This window comes from Trichosurus vulpecula, assembly GCF_011100635.1.
Source record: "Trichosurus vulpecula isolate mTriVul1 chromosome X unlocalized genomic scaffold, mTriVul1.pri SUPER_X_unloc_5, whole genome shotgun sequence".
Lineage (NCBI taxonomy): Eukaryota > Metazoa > Chordata > Mammalia > Diprotodontia > Phalangeridae > Trichosurus > Trichosurus vulpecula.
This window is the reverse complement of record NW_023494381.1, coordinates 677,885-692,029: the sequence shown is the minus strand read 5'-3', so window position 1 is coordinate 692,029 and position 14,145 is coordinate 677,885.

Below are 14,145 nucleotides of genomic sequence, written 5' to 3'. Positions count from 1 at the left end.
TTAACAGTACTTTTCTTGATAATGTTCCATTGCTTTAGGACTTACCCTTTTTCCAAAGTTCATGTTTCCCTTTACTCTACCTTTATTATGAATTACTTCTGTAGAATGTGGAACAAAGTTATGTCATATTTAATTATCTGAAACTTTTTAAGACAATTTTGAATCTGTAGTTATCCTACCAGCTTTACCACTTAAAGTTCATTCTAATGTAGCAGTGATTCTACGGTATAATCATTATTCAGGGGCTTGTTTCTGAGCATTTGAGTTGAAACTCAGTATTTTCAGGCCCCCTCCCCCCACTTTCTCCAGATTTCCTTCCTTCTATTTTGGTTGCTATTCAGTTCACCAACTTCAGTGATTTCTCCCTCCTTTCCCTTCCCCACAAATACAATCAGTAGCACATAATGTCAGTTCTACTCCTTTAATACCTTGTCTGCTTTTTGCCACTACCCTAGTTGAGGCCTTTACTGCCACTTGCTTAGATTGTTTTAACATAAATATCCCCCTTCTTCTCCTCTCAGCTTTCTCCAGTCCCTTCTTTGCATCACTGGTGTTAAATCCAAATAGAAACAGTCTGTACATGAGGATCCCTGTGGTAGCATATCGACTTAGTTTTAAAATGTAATGTTATCTATGTTTTATTGTGGGTTATTTTTTGTTGTTGTTGTTAAATATTTCCCAATTACATTTTAATCTGGTTCAGGCACACTGGGGAGTGTTGCAGCTAGGGACATGTCCCTCCGGCAGGTGTTCAGCAATGTTACTCCTCTATTCACAAACCTTCAGTGATTTCCTGTAGCCTCAAGACTCAAAAACAAACTCTTCAGACTGGTGTTTTAGGCCTTCCACACCTGGTACCATCCTACTTTTACAGTTTAATTTTACATTGCCTCCCTTTGCTATTCTTTCCAACCAAGCTGGAATTTCAGAGCAATTAGAATGGGACTTCAGTGGCCTTCAATTCAAACTCCTACCTGAACAAGAACCTACCTCTGCAAAATACCTAATACGTAAGCATCCAAACTTGAGGAGGAGTACCAGACAGCCCATTCTACTTTTGGAAAGCTCTCCTCATTAGGAATTGTTTGCATTAAACCTAAATTTGTTTATTGGCAACTTCTGCCCATTTTTCTCTGTTCTGCCCTCCAAGACTAAGAAGAACAAATCTATTCTTACTTTCACATAACAGGTCTTAAATTATATGAGGTTAGCATTCATATTCCACTTAAATCTCTTATCTAGACTAAACATTTCTTTTCTGTATTGTTCTCTCCCAACCCCCCTCCATGCACACCCCCAATTTCTCCCTACACCCACTCACCTCCACAGCATAATCTCATATGGCATGAGTTTGAGGTCTTTAATTGTACTGGTTGTATTTCTCTTGACACTCTCTAGCTCATTAACACTTTTCCTAAATTGTGACTAATAAAACTGAATGTACCCAATATACCAGCAAATTTGAAAAATTCAACAGCAAATGAAATAAATGAATTAAAAAAAATCAACAGTGACCACTGAATTGGAAAAGGTCAATTTACTGAACACTTGTGCTCATTTCACACATGAGCAAAGTTATGCTTAACATTCTCCAAGCTAAGTTTCAGCAATATGTGAACAGAAAATTACCAGGGGAGCCAGCTGGTTTTCACAGAGGCAGAGGAACTAGAGACCAAATTGCCAACATTCTCAGGATTATAGAGGAAGCAAGGGAGTTCCAGAAAAAACATCTACTTCTGCTTCATTGACTACACTAAAGCCTATGACTGTGTGGATCACCACAAAACATGGCAAGTTCTCAAAGAGGTGGAGTACCAGATCATCTTTCTTGTTTCCTGAGGAGCCTGTATGTGGGCCCAGAAGCATCAGTTAGAACTGAACATGAAACAACTGTTTTATTTAAGATTGGGAAAGGAGTACAACAAGGTTGTATATTGTCACCTTATTTCTTTACCTTATATTCAGAGCATATCATGTGAAATGATAAGCTATACAAATCAAAATTAATTAATTAAGGTTGCCAGGAGAAATTTCAACAATCTCAGATATGCAGATGATACTACTCTGATGGCAGAAAATTAAGAAGAATAAAGAAGCCTCTTGATGCAGGTGAAAGAGGAGAATATAAAAGGTGGCTGGAAACTTAACACAAAAAACCCCAAAAACCTAAGATCTTAGCAACTGGTCCCATCACTTCCTGGCAAATAGAGGGAGAAGAAATAGAAGCATTGCCAGATTTTATATTCTTAGGTTCAAAGGTGGTTGTAGATGGTGACTGCAGCCATGAAATTAAAAGACATTTCTTGGAAGGAAAGCCATGGCAAATCTGTTCAGCCTTATAAAAAGCAGAAACAGCACCTTGCCAACAAAGGTCTTGTATAGTCAAAGCTATCGTTTTTCCAGTAGCAATGAGTGGCTATGAGAGTTGGACTATAAGGAAAATGAATGCTGCCGAATTGCTGCTTGTGAATGTAGTGCTAGAGAAGACCTTTGAGACTCCCTTGGACAGCACAGAGATCAAATCAGTCAATACTTAAATTAATTCAGACTATTCATTAGAAGGTGAAAAATTGAACCAGAAGTTGAAATACTTTGGCCCTATAACAAGAAAACAGGACTCATTGGAAAAGACAGTGATATTGGGAAAGATTGAAGGTAAAAGGAAAAGGTGGTGGAAGAGGGTGAAATAGATCATGTCATGGGAACAACGAACATGAACTTGGTGTTTCAACAATCCAGCTAGCAGCTGCTGTGGGGCTGTAAAACCAACAACAACCAGCTCACAGAATGCTACAAGCCCAGGTTCTTTCGATCTGCTTTACTAAGGAAAGCAACATTAAGGGGTTAGCAATCTTACTTTAATCCAGCATATAAATATCATTCATTCAGTTCAGGGAAAAAAACCAGCACACTGAACTTCAGAGCAGATAAAAACAAATTACAAACATCAAAAGACAGACCTTGTCCAATTCAAATCCCAATTCATAGTTACCAGAGTTTAAACAAATCTCAACATCCGGGCAAGCTGGAGGGCTCTTAACTACAGCTGCCTGTAGTCTCCACATCAGCTTGCCACCAAGAGTGAGAGCCCTAAGCAAATAGCTCTGTCTTCCCTTTTTAGGCACTCTTTATCCATCATCAAATGTCATCTGAGCAACCAGAACTTAAGCTTTTACTATTAGCTCTGGAGTTAGCCCTCCCTTCATTGGCCCCATCTGGAGCCCCACCTTAGTTACCAATTCACACCCACATAGGCATAGCACCTATTAGATAGGGGTTTGGGCCTGGGGCTTAGCACCTAGTAAGACTCAACAAAAGACATCGAATTAATCAAAGGAAGCAAAGGCCAAATTTTTCAAAGGCACTTGGTTGAATTAAGTGCTAAGAGCCCATTTTGATTGCCAATATACTTGGACAGACTTTGAGAGATAGAGAAGGATAGAAGGGCCTTGTGCGCCATGGTATATGAGGTCATGAAGAGTCAGACACAACTGAACGACAAAACTGAATGAAGTATCCTGAGGCCAGTGAGCCATGGTCAAGCACAACAAGGCTATCGCCTAGCCATGCCTCTCCCATTTTGTACTTGAGAAGTTGATTTTTTTATATACAAGTATAAGATTTTAAATGAATCTACATTAAACCAATTTTATTTGGCTCAGTGTTTTAGCTTATTTTGTTCTTTTTGAATTCTTTCATCTAGTGTGCTAGCTGTCCTTCTTATAAGCATTCCATCTGTTTTATCCAAATCATTTACATAAGTGTTAAATAGAAAAAATCTCTGAGACATTCTACTAGAGACACCATTCCACATTGAAATCAAGCCATTAATGACTATTTTTTAGGTTGAGCTATTTAAACAATTTCTCATCTTCCTTTTGTAGAACATCCTGCCCATATCATTCCATCTTTTCTCTAGGAATAGTTTCAAAGACATAAAATACTTTGGTCAGATCTAGGAAAACTGTATTTAGAGCATTCACGTGATCTACCAGCTTAATAATGTTGTCCAAAACGTAAATATGATTAGTCTGGCATAACTGACTCTCTCTTCAACTCTATCTGTTCTGTCTTTATATTCTTTCATGGTTCAGCTCAGGTGCTACCTCCCCTTTTAATCCTTCCCTGAAGGTTTTCAAGCAGGAGGTGACTTATTGGTCATACTGGTAGAAGAGCCAAGAAGAAGATCTCCCCAAAGCTGAGGAGTAGCATAGTTCAGTGAATGAAAAAAGCATTTACTAAGAGCTTATTACATGCTAAGCCTGAGGATGCAAAAAAAGCCAGTCCCCTAACCTCAAGTAGTTTTACATTGTAATGGGGGACATCATACTCATGGGGAGTGAGGGTCTGGAGAAACTTAATAGGAATTGCAAATGGGAATGGTGGCAGAGTTGAATTGATCATGGTTCACACAATTCCAGAACTGGAAAAGATGGGGGATGTGCTACAAGGTGACAGTAGAGTCTGTGGGGGGAAAACGTTTGGGAAAGAGGAAGCAAAATGGCCTCGAGCATACTCACAACATCCTATGCCTTTTCACTGGATACTCCTCAATACTCAAATGTTTTTCCTCCCAACCTATTCCTGAGAGTCCTTGTCTTCCTTTAAGACATGCCTTAAGTCCTCCCTCCATGAGGGCTTTCCTTCTTCCCCTAGCTGTTAATGCTGTCCCATCTAAGATTACCTTCCATCTGTTCTATATTTATCTTATAGGTTCTGATTTATACTTACCAGCTGTGTGACCCGTGGCAAATTACATCAGCCTCAGTTTCCTCATCTCTAAAATGAGGATAATATAAGCATTTGCCTCACAAGATTGTTGTGGGAATCAAATGAGTTAATCTATAACGTGCATTGCAAACCTTTCATTATTGTTCAGATGTGTCCAACTCTTTGTGACCCCATTTGGGGTTTTTTTGGCAAAGATCCTGGAGTGGTTTGCCATTTCCTTCTACAGCTCATTTTATAGATGAAGAAACTGAGGCAAATAGGGTTAAATGACTTGCCTAGGGTCATACACCTAGTAAGGGTGTGAGGTCAGATTTAAACTCAGGAAGATGGGTCTTCCTGATGCTAGGCCTGGTGCTCTATCCATTGCACCACCTAGCTGCCCTTTGGATAGTGCCATGTAAATGCTCTCCTCTCCCTCCCCACCCCAATTAGAAATGTAAGCTCTCTGTAGGCAGGGATTGTTTGTTTTTGCTTTTTCTTTCCATTCCTGATACTTAGCATGGTGTCTTAGTAGAGATCTTTACTTATTATGGCTGGACCTTATTGAAATAAGAGCCCCAGGGCTTGGGGCTAGGCTGCAGAGGAGAGTGGGGAATGAAGTGAAAAGAACAGTGGATTTGGAGTCAGAGAACCTGGGTGCAGCTCCCACCTCTGACAGTTACCACCTGTTTGACTTGGGACAAGTGACTGGGTCTCTTCTTTCTCATCTGTAAAATGAGAAGGTGGATTAGTAGCCTTTGCAGAACTAAATCCTCATGATCTCTGAGGAAATTGTGTCCAGGAGGAGGGGCATGTAAAATGTTAGTGTGGCTCTCCAGTGGAATACCCTATGGAGCTGTGTTCTGACCATTTGCAGCTTAAATTTGTTATCTGTGACTTGGATAAAGGAATAGCAGGCATGCACATCAAATTTTAGAGCTATAGGTAGATAATGTAGTAGGTAACAAGGCAGGGTACAAATGTCTTGATGGACTAGAGCACTGGGCTGAGTCTAATAAGATAATATTTAGTACAGATTAAATTTACTTGTATTCCAAAACCCAACCTCACAAGTACAAGGTGAAGGAGGTATGGTTAGACAGCAGTTTGTCTTAAAACAATCTAGATGTCTTAGTGGGACTGCAAACTCAGTGTGGATTGGCAGCATGATATAGCAGCCTTGCATTGTGAAAAGCATACCTTGCAGAAATAAGGACCAGTCCCATTGTAACGTGGCTTCATGAGATCCTGCCTGGAGTCTTGTGTGCAGTTCTGGACAGTGATAAATTGGAGAGTGTCCATAAGTCACTATCGTAGAAAGTGTGGTTGAAGGAACTGCAATGCTTAGCCTGGAGAATAGAAATTGGGGGAGGGGGAGTTGATATCTGTCTCCTAGTATTTGATAGCCTCTGTTTGGCCCCAAGGGGCTGAACCTAGAGCAGTTGGGGGCTGTGGGAATTGCAGAGACCACTTTGGGCTTCAGATCAGGAAATTTCCTTAACAATTCAAGCCATCCCCAAGTGGAATAGGCTATCTCTAGAGGTGACGGCTTACCCCTCCTGAGATATCTTTAGGCAGAAGCCAGGCAGCCACACTTAATGAGTGTGTTATCCTTGGGTTTAGTATAGGCATTCTTAACCTTCCTTGTGTTAAAGATTCCTTCTCAGAATGTTTTTAAGGGCATAAAATAAAATTCATAAGATTGCAAAGGAAACTGCTTATAATAAAATAGAATCACCAAAATATCTTTTAAATAAAGCAAAGCCCCGGTCCTGAGATCCCACTGGCCTGGTCCATAGGCCTTGGTTGGATTAAGAACAGGTCTCCCACAAGCAGCGACATGTATTCTGCCATTTCAGCTGTTAACATCAGCAGCGGCTATCTTCCTATCCAAGCTTCCCTACCTTCCTGAGAATTGTTCACAGAATCAAAGCCTTGAGTACAATGAGGTGAGTGCTTTGTGTTGCCTGAGGTCCCAAGGGATGCCACTAGACCAGTACAATAACCAAGCCTGGTGACAAGAGGAAATCAAGTGAATTAGAAAGCCCGTATTTACCCGGTTATTCTTCCATCCACTGGATCTCACAGCTGAAAATTTATCTTAACAAGGTTCAATGTTTAAAAAACAAGTTTATGGATCTTAAGAATCTCCAAAGTTGAGTGTATGGGTTGGATTAGATGGCTGCTGAGGTCTTTTCCAACTCTCAAATTATGTGATTTTTGTGCTTGTCTCCTGCCCCCAGTTTGTTTATTTGTATATATGTTATATTCCTCTCTCCTTTAAGCAGAAATTAATCTCCTTAAGTAGTCATACCACACTCTCCTCTCTCCCTCATTTCCTGTGTCCAGTCACTTGTCATTCCTGTTAGTTCTATCCCCACAGCATTTCTCCAGTCAGTCTCCTTTCTCCACTCACAAGGCCATGGTTTTGATTTTTTTTTAACATTTTAATTCACAAGCATGTCTTTGTATTTCATTGCAACATTTACTGAATGCATTAACAATTTATATATTTCTAGATAACATTTTAGTTGTCTAAATTCATTTTGTGTATTGAAAATATCAATACATGCTTTTATTATGAGACTTGAACAGTTTCAAGAGCACTTATTTCAAGCAGCAAACTCATATGGCAGACCTACGTTTGAATTCTGGCTTTAGCAGTTTATAGCTGTGGACCATTTGCAAATCAATTAGACTCCCTGAGGGATATAGATACATACCTACTTCCCAGGGTTGTTGTGAGGAATGTTGTGAGTAATCTTAAAAGGGGATCTCACAAGCTGCTTTTTCATACATGCTGCCAAAGTCCAGAGAAACTATCTACAGTATTCCATTGTTCTACCAGTTTGATCATAATTTCAGAAATGGCCATGACACTGCCTGACATCCTCTGTTTTTAGTCACCACATCTTTGTTTCTCATGACTTGGTTCAGTTGAGCAAATGTTCTTAAAGTGCCTGCAGTGGGCCAGGTACAATGTTAGGCACTCAGAATACAAAGATGAAAATGAAAACATCACCGACCTTAGGAGGCTTATGTTCCTTTGGAGAATCATTTCTTTTAGGATTCAGTTTGGGATCAGCAACAAGCTCACTTGTATGTAGTTTGAAGGCTTAGGCACAAAATATTTCCAGTATTACATGTTGTTATATCAGTTATCTTACAAAATATCTGCCATTCAACCCCAAATATTCCTGAACATACTTAATAGTTTAAAAAGTGAAGATATGTTGTCCAGACAAACAAAACACACTCAGTAAGATACAGAAGATAAGACAAATGATAAATATATCTTAAGAGGAAGTAACTAGAAGAATTTAAAGAGGATAAATTTCCCCCATTCATCTAAAAATATATTATTCTGTGCCTCCCTCAATACTTGATAGGTATTGAGCCCTGATATTGTTGCTTACATTATTTTTTTAAAGTTTTGAGACTTCTTTTTATATTAATCATTTCCCAGTCTATCCTCTTCTCCCAAAATGTTGAACTCTGAGTTTTAACAAAAGAAAAATGATTAAGCAAAAACAACAGAAAGATTTTAACAATACATACAGCATTCTGTACCTGTTGTCCCTCATCCATCTTGAGACAGGGGAAGTGTTTGTCATATGTTCTCATTAGTCATATCATTTCATAACCACTTAAAATTTTCATGCAGAAGATGTTATAATTTTTTTTGAAAAGTATCCCAGAGCCATTGTGTTAAAAGCAGAATTGTAAATAATTTTAGTGATAAATGTATATGATGAAAGCCTCCATTCATGAATTATAGATTGTGTTATAAATATTTTGAAGCCATAGTTTTGAAAGTTAACTATCATGCAAGTGAGCAGCACCTAAATTTACCGGAAGAATTTTTCCTTATGGCACTTTAGAAGATACAAATGATAGTAAAACAATCTCAGTAGGGATTTTTAGTAATTTATAATGAATGCCCAGAGATTAGCATGGATGTTACTTAGTCTCTTGTACTTTCCATATTTTGTAACCCCAGACATTGAGTTGGTGATTCTTGAAAAATAACAAGATCCAGAGCATTGGTTCTGTCCCTCTGGTTTGAGGGGCTGGAGAGAGGAGCAAAAAAAATACTGCTCCCAAAGTCTCTCTTTAAAGAAGGCCCCTAAGTTTTGTCAGCTCTTTTGCCATCTAGCTGTACTCTTTGGCTTCTACTTCACCACCATCATGTACCCTCTATACCTCATTCCCTTTTGCAGCTTCCTTTGTGTGTTGCCTTCCCCCATTAGACTGTAAGCTCCTTGAGAGCACAGATTGTCTTTTTCTTATTTGTATCTCCAGCAATAAACATAGTGCCTGACACATAGTAGGCACTTAATAAATGTTTATTGTATTTTGTGGCATCTGAGGACCCAGGTTCAGATTCTGACTCTAATATTTGTTAGCTGGGTAACCTTGGGTGAATTATTTCACTTCTATTTCCTTATGAAGGTGTTGGGCTAGCCGATTTCTAAGGTTCCTTCCAGCTCTGAATTCTATAATTCATTTGTGTTCAGTATACTATATAGTATATTGTATTAAAAAAGTAAGATTAATACATTTTACCAGTATTTTCAAAAGGCCTGCAACAAAACTTTTGGTTAAAGGTCTTTTTTGACCACTTAGTTTAAGTGAAATATTGTTATAAAAAATATCTAAATGTTGGTATTCTTATTTGTCTTTCCTCAGTATATTCTTAGCGTCTTCCCTTTAAATTGCCTGTGTAATAATTTTAATAAACTCTTTCTTAAGAGTTGAATTGAATGTAGTGAAGATAAAAAGTTCTCATTTTACCTTTTCATACTATTCATCTATTCAAAATAAGCAGGGGAACATCAGATATTCATTGACAATATGTATCTACTTGTATCAATTGCTACCTTAATTTTAATCCAACTGGAGTCAGTAACTGTTCCCCTTCTCCTTGTGAATCAGTCTGCTAAAAACCAAACCAAAAGACCCCAACCACACAAAAACCAAAAAACCTCTTCTCCTGAAATCTTGAGCTGTAATCTTGCCTCTACCCACCCCATAGTCCATGTTCTCATCTCCCCTTTGAGCATCTGGTTATTTGCCATCATTCTGGTCATGTTCTTTCCTTTTTCCAGGAATTCAGCATGTTGCTCCTAAGCTTCCTTTCTACTCTACGTTTGCCTTTTATCTTCCTCAGAGACCTGTGTCTACCTCTTCATGTCTCCTCAAGCACCTTGCCTTTCAATTTGACTTCCTCACATCCCATCATCATGCAGAATTTTAAACTGCTTCAATCTTGGGTTTTGGAATTGCTCATTTTTTTTTTAGAAATACTGATCCTTCCATTTCTCTCTTTGCCTCATTTCCACTATTCCTTGTTCTCCATCATAACTTCTTTCTAGTCTAGTTACTCTGTTTTCTCATGGCTTCACATTCTTGAACTGGTCAATTATTGACCAGTTAGGCTGCATACCATCCTCAGCCCTTGCCTCCAAGTCCTGACTGCTCATGTCTGACCAAACACTAGCCCTGGGTCACTCTTGTCACCAGATTTCTTTGCTTCTACTTATAAAGGATTCTGTTGGAGGAAATCATTCTGTGATACCACTTAGCCCTACTACAAGTTTGTTAGCTAAATCTTGGCTGGACCTTCAGTGCTTGCTGTGTTGCAGTCCTTTGATTTGTCCTTTGGTGCTCAAGGATTACTTGAGTTTTTGTGTTTGCATCCCCAGAACCTAGCACAGTGCCTGGCTCATGGTAGGTGCTCAATAAAGGCTTGTGAGCTGATATGTCCCACTGTCTACTAGAAGTATAGAAAACTTTCTCTGTAAGCCTGCCAAACTATTCTTTCTGTCTCAGCAGAGAACTTTGCCTACTCTGATAATAGTTTTAAGCCATCTCTAATGGGCTCCTTTTTATTCCCTATTCAGTACCTCAGGACTCTTCTAAATCGTCCTTATTCTCTCTGCAACTTCCACCCTCCTATCCCCATTCTCTCCTCTGATGTAAGCTGAGGAGTAAGTGGCCATTTTCCTTGGATCCTAGGACCAGGAACCAGAAGGGAGCTTGCAAAAACTATCCTCTTCTTTCCCTCAGAGTGTGTCTCCTTGATCATTCTCTTTCTTGAATCTTCAGTCTCTCCTTATGCATTGACTACTTCCTGGCTGCCTAAATGTGGTCAGTTCTTCCTCCTCCTTAAAACCTTGACTGCTATTCCTACAAACTGTTTTTCTGTGTATCTTCTCACTTTCATAGCCAAACTCCCCAAAAGAATTTTATGGTCATTGTTGTCATCTCATATCCTGCTCTCACCTTGCAAATTTGGCTTCTAACCCCACCACATGCTAAAACTCTTCTCTCCAAGGTAGCTAATGATCTGTTACCCAATAAACATGATGGCAGTTTGTCATTGCTCATCCTGTTGTTCTTCTCTGTAGCTTCTGACCCGAGTCCACCAACCCTTCTAGAGATGCTTTCTTCTTCTGGCTTCTATGACCCTGCTCTTTTGATTTTCTTTCATATTCTGTATTCTGTCTTACAAGTTCCTCTGACTACCGACCCCTCTGGCTTCCTTTAAGTCTAATTTGCAATCCTACTTTCTATAGGAAGTTGTCCCTAACCTTTCTTAATTTCTATGCTTTCCCTCTTTTAGTTATTTCCTATTTATCCTGTATATAGATAGCTTGCTTTGTATATATTTGTTTGCATATTATCTCCCCCATTATAGCGTAAGCTCCTTGAAGGCAAGGACTGTCTTTTGTCTCTCTTTATGTCCCGAGTGCTTAGTACAGTGCCTGGGATGTAGTAGGTGCTTAATAAATGTTTATTGATTGATTAATAGATCACTAACCATCAAGCAGCATTTATTAAGCACCTACTATGTCCCAGGTACTATGCTGGGCAGTGGGGAATAGAGAGACAAAATACTTTGCCCTCAAGTAGCTTACATTATGCCAAGGGGGCAGTGTGTACACACACATATATACTGTCAATGAAATAAAGGCAAAGTAATTGGAGAAGGTGGGAGAATCTAGCTGGTGGATCAGGAAAAGCCTCACATAGGGAGTTTGAGTTTTGAAAGAGACAAGGGTTTCTTAGAGGTGGAGGTGAGGAGGGAGTGAATGGACAGTGAATGGAGGGAGTGAGGAGGAGTATGATGGACAGCTAGTGCAACAACAGAGAGATAGGAAAAAGGTCAAATTCATGGGACTGATGAGTTCATAAAAGAGACATTCTGGAAAGCTAGTTTGAACGTTGATTGTGAAATGCTTAAAATATCAAATAAAGGAGATTGTATTATAAAAGTATTAGGGAGGACCTGGAGTTTATTGAGGTTCAGGGTGAAATGGTCGGATGTGTTCTTGAACATTATAACCATGAAGTATGGATTGGAGAGAGGAGAAATTTCAGACAGGGAGGATACTAAATAGAAGATTGTTCAAGTAGTCCAGTTGAGAGGTGATAAAGACCTGAATTAGGATGGTGGCTTTGTTGAGTTGAGAGAAGAGGATGGATTCAGGAAATATGGAGGTAGAATTGAGAAGGCTTGACAACTTATGAGTATTCGGGGTGTGGGAGAGTGAGGTATGAGCACAATGCCAGCACTGTGAATGCTATCTAGGATGGTGGTGCCCTCCACAGAAATGGGGAAGGAAGTTCAGAAGAAGAGTAAGTTGGATTTGCATTGTTTGGGGTATGGCAAAGTGTAATATCAATTAAGTTGGGTGTCTTTGATTGAGTCTTACAAGGTGATAAACCCCAGGCCCAAACCCCTATTTACTAGGTGCTAAGCCTATGTGGGCGTGAAGCCCTCAGAGTCCTAATGGGAGTTGCTAAGACCAGAGCCAGTAGTAGCATCCTATGCTCTGGTTGCTCAGATGATGTGTGATGATGGCTAAAGAGTGTACAAAAAGAGAGAGCAGGAATAATTAGTTATTACATGGGGCAGAGCCAAGATGGCGACTGGAAAGCAGGGACTAGCATGACCTCCCTGCCAAGTCCCTCCAAAAGCCTATAAAAAATGACTCTGAACAAATTCTAGAACTGCAGAACCTACAAAATAGCAGAGGGAAGCAGGGCTCCAGCCCAGGACAGCCTGGATAGTCACTGGGTGAGGTCTATTGTGTGCGGAGCAGGGAGTGGAGCAGAGCAGAGCCCAGCATGGGCTGCGCAGACCAACCAGAACAGGAGCTGGGTGGAGCGGCCCCTAGTGCCCCAAATCAGTGAGCTCTGGCAGTTGCCAGACTTCTCAACCCACAAACACCAAAGACAACAGAGAAGAACTGCAGAACCCATGAAATAGCAGAGGAAAGCAGCGCTCCAGTCCAGGACAGCCTGGATGGTCTCTGGGTAATGTCTATCATACACGGAGCGGAGCAGAGCAGAGCCCAGCATGGGTGGCGGCAGGACCAACCAGACCAGGAGGTGGGCGGAATAGGCCCTAGTGCCCTGAATCAGTGAGCTATGGCAGTTAACAGACTTCTCAACCCACAAACACCAAAGACAACAGAGAAGGTTAGTAGGAAAAGCTACAGGGGACAGAGTGGAAAGAGTTCCCAGTTCAGCCACTGCCCTGGGGGCAGTGGAGGTGGGGCAGCTAAAGGAACTACAGCTGCAGTTACTTCAGGCCCCAGGCCCACCTCGTGGGAGGAATTCAGTGGCTGATCAGAGCAGGAGTGCAGAGCTTGCTTAAGATCTGAGTCCAGTCCAGGTTGGGGGTTCTTGGGGAAGGAGGAGTGCTGGTGTGGCAGAGCTGGCTGTAAGAGCTCTGAAAACAACAGTGCATCCCCTCAAACCTGGAACAAAGTACTCTTTACTCTACAAGCAGTCATACCCCAACAAAAAAATCAAGGGTCAAGTAAGTTGGCTGGGAACATGGCCAGGCAGCGAAAACACACTCAGATTCAGTCTCAGACTTTGGAATCTTTCTTTGGTGACAAAAAGACCAAAACATACAGCCAGAAGAAGTCAACAAAGTCAAAGAGCCTACATCAAAAGCCTCCAAGAAAAACATGAACTGGTCTCAGGCCATGGAAGAGCTCAAAAAGGATTTGGAAAAGCAACTTAGAGAAGTAGAGGAAAAATTGGGAAGAGAAATAAGAATGATGCAAGAAAATCATGAAAAGCAAGTCAATAACTTCCTAAAGGAGACCAAAAAAAATACTGAAAAAAATACTGAAGAAAACAACACCTTAAAAAATAGACTAACTCAAATGACAAAAGAGCTCCAAAAAACCAATGAGGAGAAGAATGCCTTGAAAGGCAGAATTACCCAAATGGAAAAGGAGGTCCAAAAGACCGTTGAAGAAAATACTACCTTAAAAATGAGATTGGAGCAAGTGGAAGCTAGTGACTTTATGAGAAATCAAGATATTATAAAACAAAACCGAAAGAATGAAAAAATGGAAGACAATGTGAAATATCTCATTAGAAAAACCACTGACCTGGAAAATAGATCCAGGA